Genomic DNA, 9732 nt, shown 5'->3' with positions numbered 1-9732 from the left:
TGTCAGTTCCCCATCTGAACTCCCTTCTTCTCCTGTGTACTTTTGGTGGTTTAGTAATGTTCGTTATTTTTTTAACATCACCATCATAAACCATCTAGCTCTCCTTCCATAACTCCTTTCCTTTCCACCAAACCACAGAAAATGCCAGCCATTGTACCAAATAATTTTGGTTAAGCTAAGAACATTTCACATTTTGGCTGTCTGGAAAAAAATGTCTCATTCTACACGTCTCGTCTATGGACTTTGATAAGAGTGGGGAGGTATAGACTTCCTCATCAGGCTTCTAGAGTCATGACAGGTCTTTCAACGTTGTTTTCCTTTACAATAATGTAGAAAATTGAATAAATTGTTCTGATTCTCCTTACTATATTCTGAATCAGTTCATACAAGTCCTCTCAGGTTTCCAAACTAGCCTTTCATCATGCCTTGCAGTACAATAGTATATGAGCATATGAACTGGAGTTCAGAAGGACAGTCAGTATGTTATTTGACCTAAATCCATATTGCATCTATGGTAGGAACAGTATTTACAAATGATTTGGTCCCATGGTGGTGAACTTGTGACCTCAAGGACACATGTGGCCCTCTAGACTCCCGAGTATGGCCCTCTGACTGAATTCTGACAAATCCCATTTGTTCTGCGAAGTTTGTATTCAGTAAAGGGCCATACTGGAGGACCTAGAGGGCCACATGTGGCCTTGAGGCTGCAGATTCCCTACCCTTTAGGCTAAACTATTTATTTTCCCATAACACCGGTATGCTTTCCCCAGGATGTGATTGGACCAGGAGGCTAAGCAGAAGTGTGCTGAAGCCAGTTCAGAATGTCTCAGGAAAGCCAGTGATTAGACATATTCAGTGTGAGTGTATACACCTTGGAAATTATCACACACTACAAATTAGGTCTTGATTCATTTTTTGTTAACTATCTAGACTTAAGAAAGTGATAGAGAAACTATTAATAAAGCAGATTAAACTTAGACATGTGTCATGCACACACACTTTAGGAAAATCTTTTTTTCCAGTTATATAGAGGATTAATTGGCCTGGGGAGAGATTTGAAGCTATTGGGAGAGAACATTTAAGAAGTTAATAGTTCAGGAGACAAAGTGATGTGGGTCTAGACTGAGGTGGCAGTTGTATGAATGGAAAGAAGGGAATAGATATGAGAGATATTGTAAAAGTAGAAATAACTATAAATAATTTGTCTACTGTCAAATAATGGTAGATTGATTGATGGATCAGATATGGAGGGGTGAGTGAAAGTGAAGAGTTAAGATAATATTGAGTTTAAAAATCTGGGTGACTAGGAAGATTGTGGTAGTTCCCTAATGGTAATAGGAAAGTTCAAGAGAGGGGAAACATCATGAAAACCCAGAGATGAGAAAGGAAACCCAGAAAGAGCAGATAACCAACATTATCAAATTCTGACACGAGGTGAAGTATAAGGATTGAGCAAAGGTAATGAGGTCTGAATTGGATGAGGCCAGAAAAAAGGTTGTTGAGAGTTTAGAAGAGAATGTGTAGAGAGAAAATAGAGGCTCTAAGTATCGTTGATTTTTTCAAGGAGTATAACTGAAAAAGGAAGGACAGACATACAAAGGTAGCTAGTAGAGATGCTAGGATGAAGTGAGGGTTGCTTTTCTTGATGATGGGGAAAATGTAAGGTTTATAAACAGCAGAGAAGGACCCAGTAAATAGGAGGGAATGACAAATTACAGAGAGAGTGGGGATGATTATGGGGCCAGTTTGTTGGAGAAGACAGGAAGGCATGGGATGAAAAGTGGTCCTTCACTAGGAGAAAGACCATCCCATTATCAGAGACTGGAGTGAAAGAGGAGAGAGTATGGGATGATGTGGGGAGGATGTGAGATGAAAATAGGAAAAGAATAAGTTCTTGATAAGTGACTTCAATTTATTTTGGTAAAATTTTAGGGAATGTCCTCAGATGAAAAGGTAAAGATAGGGCTGCTGTGAGAGGCTCAAGGAGAGACTTTGAGACTTCCTCCAGCTCTGTTTAATAGCACACGAATAGGAACAAAGGATATGAATGATAGGAGTAATCCAGAGTTGGGGGTTGGTAAAATGTGTTTGGCAGTAGAAAAAAAGAAGCAACAGAAGGATAGCAAAGAGTTGAACTGATCTTTCAAAGGGTCAAGTTTGTGAAGGCTTTGTTCAGAGATGATAGCTTGAGATGAAGAACTGAGGGGTGGACATATCGGAGGTGAAAAACAAAGAAAAATGTTGAAGTTGGCAAGGCATGGAAAGAAATGACATTGAAAATCTTTCTGAAATCTTCCCTTAATAAATAACAAACACCCCCCTCTCTGTCATTATTCTCTCCTCATCCAATTGTGATCCTCCACAGTCATCTTTCAAACCTCATTCTCCATCTTCTACTATCCAATTCTTTATTCCCATTCCCCCAGCCTCATCCCCCAGTATCTCACCCCCAAAATACCTACCCTTTCTACTGTGTCCTCCAGAATGCCTATGTCATACATAACAAACTTTCTTTCATGGGTCAGTTCCATCTACACTTTGGCCTTTCTACGTCCCAATATGATGTCACCTATCTTACTAGTCTCAGGCCTCTTGGAGGGTCCCCAGTAGGCAGGTCACCCACTTACGGTGTTGGTGCTGTCTTTTCCCAAGGCTCTGTACTCTTTCGGACTTTGGGAGAGCCCTAAGACATGCATACACTGATTGACCTAGACTCTCTGTGCGATGACTGCATCTGTTCCCCACTGCTGCTCCAAAAAGCCAGGGCCCAGATCCTGCTGGTTTCAGGCCCTGTTTACCAGAATGAGCACTGGTTTCTGCTGCCCCTGACACACTCCTTCTCTGAGAGCTCACAAGCTTTTGGCCATCTTGGCTGTCCTGGATGGGACAGAAGGGTTTCTTTAGGTTTCTCTTTAGTCTTTATCATTTATCATTGTTTGATCTGGTGCCTTTTTATATCTTTGCAGGGGGTATTCGTTGAGAGAGCTGGCATCTTCTAGGACTTTTCATGTTGCCATCTTAACCAGAAGCCTCAAATACATTTTAAAAATCAACAAAAACATTAAATACAATGAAGTCTTAGGTTCACTATTCTTCTTCGTTAATTGTTCTCGTTGGATCAGTGGAAGCTGGGATAGAAGACAGTGCTAACTCAGAGCCTGGTAATATCAAGGCAATACAATAGCAGTGAACATTCCTAGCTTTCCCCATCACCCTGCCACAACCTGCCATAAAAGCTATTTTATTTTATTTTGATAGAAACCTTTTCTTAAAAGATTTGCATCTCCAGCAAGTAATCTGATCTGCCTTTCACCTAAACCTAGTCTCAGTCTTACAATAGTTTCTCTCTCTAAACATGCATATACTATTCATGAAACTGTCAACATTGAAAATCACAAGCTTCTGACAATACAGAACAGGAAAGTTTATCTTTTCAGTAAAATAAGCTACTGGTCAGTAGGTACCTTTTGACTGAGTCTTTGGTTAGCTTTGAGCCATCCATACTTAATCCCATGGAAATAGCTCCTGCTTATGTATCATCTCATTGGATCCCTACAACTACCCTAGGAGGCAGATCCTGTCATTATCTTCATTTTATACCAGAAGAAACAGATTTGGAGAGATTAATATTGACTTGTTCAAGGTAACATAGATAATATTTGAGGTAGGATTTGAACTTAGGCCATCTTGATTCCAAGTCCAGCCACTTGATTCATTATGGACATATTTTTATAGTATAATCTCAAATATACAAATGTTGCATTCACAAGCATTCAGAGGATAGTCACTTAAAGAGTCATTTACTTATTTATTACTTGACTAATCAGCTCAACCTATGAAAACAAAAGAGTAAGAGCAGTCTCTCGAACAATATTTCTTAAAATATCTATATCAGAAAGTTTCCAAAATGGGCGAGCAGTGGCACTTACTTGTGAGTATTGACCGCATGGTAAAATATTTAGACTTGGTACAGAACAAATATGTACATGATGATGCTGATCATTCTTTATAAATCTAACTTGGTCCTTCTCCAGTGTTTGCTTTTGGAGTTGTACCTGATCAGTTTACCAGTTTTCATTTGAATCATTTGAAAAATGGAACAATTTTGCTTCTGTTTCTTTACAAGAAATCTCTTGATTCTGAAAGTCTTCTAGGAGAACATGATGAAGAAATCACCATCAAGCTTGTACCACAATGGCAGGACACATGAAACAGCCATGAAAAGTTTGGAACTCAATTTCTATTCACTTTCTGGGTCAGTTTCATCTAGAAGGAAAAAGGTGTATGACAGCAGAAAAACAATTGTGCCTACCAGCACAAAGAGAGAGTTATTAGTCATTCATGGAAATGATGTAACATGGAAAAAAGTCTACAGGAAGCATCTTCTGCTTGAAGGAGTTGCAAGCCTAAACGAAAGTTAAGTTTGATAGTCTATATGATGTGTAGAGAAGAATTGAAAAAGTTCCTAGCACATAGTAAGTGCTTAGTAAATCAGATAGATTATTGACTGAGATAAAATTTTGTGAACTTGAAGTTATTTAAACTCTCAGTGCCCCAGTCACTGAGTCAAGGAAGTTCTCCTATAGGAAGTTCCTTACACCAGGGAAATTACAGTTGTTGGATGATTGCTATGACTCTGTCTCTAATCAGCTGTATGCTGGAGAAAGTCACTTTGTGTTTTAGTTTCCTCCATCCATAAAATTAAGGGGTTGAAATTCCTAGCATCAGAATTCTGACATTCTATGATTCTGTGAATTATCCAAATTGGACTGTACCATCAAAATCCATTCTAAGTAGCTGACTCTGGGTTTTCACTGGCTGTCAGTGGAGTGAAAGCTCTGTCAGGTCTTACCAGTTCAAAAAGCTTCCTTCTAGTATGCATCTGGTCGTGGAACTGTTCATCATCCAAGGGCCACCTTAGTTAAATTTGTAAATGCTTGTTAACAGATTGGCCACAGAGCTAAGGCTTTTTTAAAGTTCTGACTTAGATTTTTTTTTTTCTTTTTGGCCACAGAAACTCTGCCAAGTTATAAAGGGATTGCTAATTGCATCTGAGTGAGCACTATCATTGGTGAAACCACAGGTTCACAAAGTGTTAAAAATATTCAAACCAAGCAAAACCCTAGCAGCTAAGTGGTACAGAGAAGGACAGAGCGCTGGAGCTAGAGTCAAGAAGACATGAATCCAAACCTGGAATCAGACACTTACTAGCTGTGTAACTCTGTGTGAGTCACTTAAACTCTGTCTGCCTCACTTTTCTCATCTGTAAAATGGGGATAATAATGCCTACCTCTCAGGGTTGTTGTGAGGATAAACTTAAAGTTAAATAAAAATGTTAAAGGATATTGTGCGTTAATCCTTCATTGCCAAAGAAGACCATGCCATCAGAGAAATGGTGACATGACTGATTTGTAGTGTTGGCCAATTTCCATTAAAATTTCACAGTCAGATATGAGCCAGATCTTGTACGCTATTGGATGCACAGAATTGCAATGTATGGCAGAGACTGATCAGTAGATTTTAAAGATTGGGGAGGAAGGAGTTAGAGGAACTGAAACCTGAGCTGAATCTTGAATGAAACAAAAGATTTCAATAGGGAGAGATGTGGAGGTAGTGAATTGAAGTTGAGGTGGTGGCTTGCATGAAAAATCAAGAAGGCAGGATGGGGTCAGGAAATGACTGGGCAATCAACTTGGCTAAAACACAGAGTATGTAAGGAGGATAAATTACAGATTCTGTCCATCAAAATTGTTTTGAAGATTTTAGAAAATGATCTAGTTATAAAATTTTCTGTAGCCATATGGGTCCATTAGAATGCCAAAAAAAAATATCAAAACATCCATTGAATAATACCGTTGTTAGGACAAACAATCCCCAAAGCTGCAAGAGTTAGCAATGTGGAAATACAATTAGAGAATAAAACTTTTTTTCATAATTCATGAAATTATGAGATAGAATTGATACAAGGTAGAGTGTGTTGTCATGATGAGAGAAAGCCTTAAAAGGTAGTACTGCTAGAGTCCAGAGAAATTATATTTAGGCTTTGATCAGAGGCCAATGGTAAACGTTTGTAGTAAAACCAAATATAAGTGATGACCAGGGGCTGTGAAATCAGGGTGGTTAAAGCTCTTCTCTGGAGATTGTTTAAGAATCCAGTTTGGTCAGCCTTGACCATTATTTTTAGATTTAAAGAATATCAGAGATGGAAGGGCTGTCCTGAAACTACCTAGTCCAATACTTTCATTTATCTATCAGCTAGTAAAAGCCAGAGCTGAGATTAGAACCCAGGTTGGCTGACTGCTAGACCAGCCCAGACTACATCCGATTGTCTGCCAGATGCCAGGCTCATCCAACCTTCCAACCTCATCGTACTGGCAAGAAAATTGGAAGTCCAGACAATAAGGTCACACAACAAATTAGTCATGGAATCAGGAATAAAAACTAGGACTTGAAAAGTGCCATCTGAAACTAGGTGGTAAAAAGCAGTCTCTTCATTTGAAATGATGAATAATTTGTCTTGCTAGATTGTTGTCGAGACCAATTGAGATTATATTTATAAAACTCAGCACAGTGCCTTAGCATGCAGTTGACACTTAATAAATGCTTATTTCCTTCTTCCCTTCCTCTTTTCCTTCCTTGTTCCCTCCTTCTCACCCTTCCTTCTTCCCTTCCTTTCTTCCTTCTTGCTATAGTATTTGCCAGGATGGTGCAACTTCTCCACCTCCTGTACTGACTATATGGGGCTTCAGTTAAGGCAATACCATGTGGGTCACACTGCTGCTAGTGACTGATCACTAGTTAAGATAGTCCTAATTAGAGTTTTTGGCATGATGCTACAGGAGCTCGTCTGACCATTTGTTTTTTTTCATTCTGGTTGCAAATGTTATAATAGCAATAAAAACCTATGAATAATAAGAAATCATTGTACATAGTCACTAATATTGTGATGATGATTGACTGTGAAAGACTTAGCTACTCTAATCAATGCAATGATCTAAGATTAATTCTGAAGGACTAATGATGAAAACTGTAAGGGCAAATTGAAGTATAATTTTTTTCACTTTTTTAATTGCTTTTTTGCAACATAGATAATGTGGAAAATGTAGATGATTTTACATAGATACTTGATATTATATTGCTTATCTTCTCAATGTGTGGAAAGGGGTTAGAGGGAGGGAGAGAATTTGAAACTCAAAAATTAATTTAATTTTAGTTTTCAACATTCACTTCCATAAGCTTTTGAGTTTTAAATATTCTCCCCCTTCCTCCTGCCCCTCCCCAAGATCACATACAATCTGATACGGACTCTACAGATGTATTCACAGTAACATATTTTCTCATTAGTCATTTATTGTAAAGAAGAATTAGACCCAATGAAATGAACACAAGAAAGAAGAAACAAAACAAAACAACAAAAGAGAGAAAATAGTCTGCTTTGATCTGCATCCAGACTCCGTGAGTCTTTCTCTGGATGTGGATAGCATTTTCCATCATGACCCTTTTGGAATTGCCTTAGAGCCTTGCATTGCTGAGAAAAGTCAAGTCTATGAAAGCTAGTCATTGAATACTGTGGCTATTACTGTGTACAATGTTCTCCTGGTTCTGCCCATTTCAATCAGCATCAGTTCCTATAAGTCTTTCCAGGTTTTTCCAAAGTCTGCCTGCTCATCATTTCTTATAGCACAATAGTACTCCATTACATTCATGTACCACAACTTGTTCAGCCACCTCCCAGTTGATGGGCATCCCCTTAATTTCCAATTCTTGGCCACCACAAAAAGAGCTGATCTAATAATATGGCAGTGTTCCAATTTTTCCACATATTCTTCAACATTTGTCATCTTCTTGTTTTGTCATGTTAGCCAATCTGATAGATGTGATGTGGTACCTCAGAGTTGTTTTGATTTGCATTTCTCTAATCACATAGCTTTAATTTCTTCATCTGAAAACCAAATTCTTTGACCATTTATTAATTGGGAAATGACTTGTATTCTTATAAATTTGACTCAGTTCTCTATATATTTTAGAAATGAGGCCGGTATCAGAGATACTGGCTGTAAAAAACTATTTCCCAGCTTTCTGCTTCCCTTCTAATGTTGGTTGCTTTGGCTTTATGTAAAAACTTTTCAATTTAATCTAATCAAAACCATCCATTCTGCATTTCATAATGTTCTCTATCTCTTGTTTGGTCATAAATTATTCCTTTCTCCATAGATCTGACTGTAAAGTATTACTTGTTCTCCTACTTTGCTTACACTATCAGCTTTATATTTAAATGATGTACCCATTTTGACTTTATTTTGGTATAGAGTGTAAGATGTTGTTCTATGCCTAAATAGTGTCATACTACTTTTTAGTTTTCCCAGCAGTTTTTTGTTAAATAGTGAGTTCTTATCACAGAAGTTGGAGCCTTCAGATTTATCAAAAAGTAGATTACTATTTGCATTGACTATGGTATCTTACATACCTAACCTATTCCTCTGATCCACTACTCTATCTCTTAGTCAGTACCAAGAAATGTTGATGGTTTCCACTTTATAACACAATTTTTGATCTGCTATGGCTAGGCTACCTTACCTTGTATTTCTTTTCATTAATTCCCTTGATATTCTGGACCTTTAATTCTTTCAGATGAATTTTGTTATCATTTTTTCTAGCTCCATGAAATAATTTTTGGTAGTTTTTTATAGTATTGGAATTAATTGTCCTTTAAATGTTTGATAGAATTCATTTGTAAATCCACTTGACCCTAGAAATTGTTTCTTAGGGAGTTCATAGATGGCTTGCTCAATTTCTTTTTTCTAAAATGGGATTATTTAAGCATTTTATTTCCTCTTCTGTCAATCTGGACAATTTATATTTTTGTAAATGCTCATCCATTTCATTAAATTTGTCAAATTTATTGGTATACAGTTGGGCAAAACAGTTCCTAATAATTGTTTTAATTTCCTCTTCATTGGTGGTGAATTCACCTTTTTCATTTTCAATAGTTTTCTTATTAGTTCAATAGTTTTCTTAATTTCACTTTTATTAACCTCTGCTTTGGTTTTCAGAATTTCTAGTTTGGTATTTAATTGGAAATTTTAATTTTTTTCTTTTTCTAACTTATTTACTTTCATGCTCAATTCACTGATCTCCTCTTTCTCTATTTTATTCATGTAAGAATTTAGAGATATTAAACTTCCCTTAAGAATTGCTTTTGCTACATCCTATAAGTTTTGATATATCGTCTCATTATTGTCATTCTCTTGAATGAAGCTATTGATTGTTTCTGTGATTTGTTGTTTGACCCACTCATTCTTTAGGATTAGATTAATTTTTAGTCTATCTTTCCATGACCCTTTATTACATGTAATTTTTATTGCATCATGATCTAAAAACAATGCATTTAATATTTCTGCCTTTCTGCATTGGATTGTGAGTTTTTATGCCTTAATGTATTGCCAAGAAAATGGTATATTCCTTTCTATTCCCATTCAGTTTTCTCCAGAGTTCTATTGTATCTAACTTTTCTGAAATTCTATTTATCTGAACTCAATTTTTAAAAAAAGATGTTAAAAATAAGTAAATATTAAAAAAAACAAAAAAATAAGAGAAGAGTAGTTGAATTCTATTGAATTACAATTACAAAGAACAACAACAAAAAAGATCCAGTAGTATATGCAGAACTTAACATCTATGAATATAGAATAATTCATAATCAGAGAGAGGAGAAATACAGATATGAAGTGG

General features: G+C 36.7%; 1 pseudogene; it reads right to left on the bottom strand.

Moving 5' to 3' along the window:
- Positions 1–4006: 4006 nt before the first annotated feature.
- Positions 4007–4162, bottom strand: LOC140531351 (large ribosomal subunit protein eL39-like; annotated as a pseudogene).
- Positions 4163–9732: the final 5570 nt, after the last annotated feature.

This window comes from Notamacropus eugenii, chromosome 3 (genome assembly GCF_028372415.1).
Source record: "Notamacropus eugenii isolate mMacEug1 chromosome 3, mMacEug1.pri_v2, whole genome shotgun sequence".
NCBI classification, from domain to species: domain Eukaryota; kingdom Metazoa; phylum Chordata; class Mammalia; order Diprotodontia; family Macropodidae; genus Notamacropus; species Notamacropus eugenii.
This window is presented reverse-complemented; position numbering and strand designations above follow the sequence as displayed.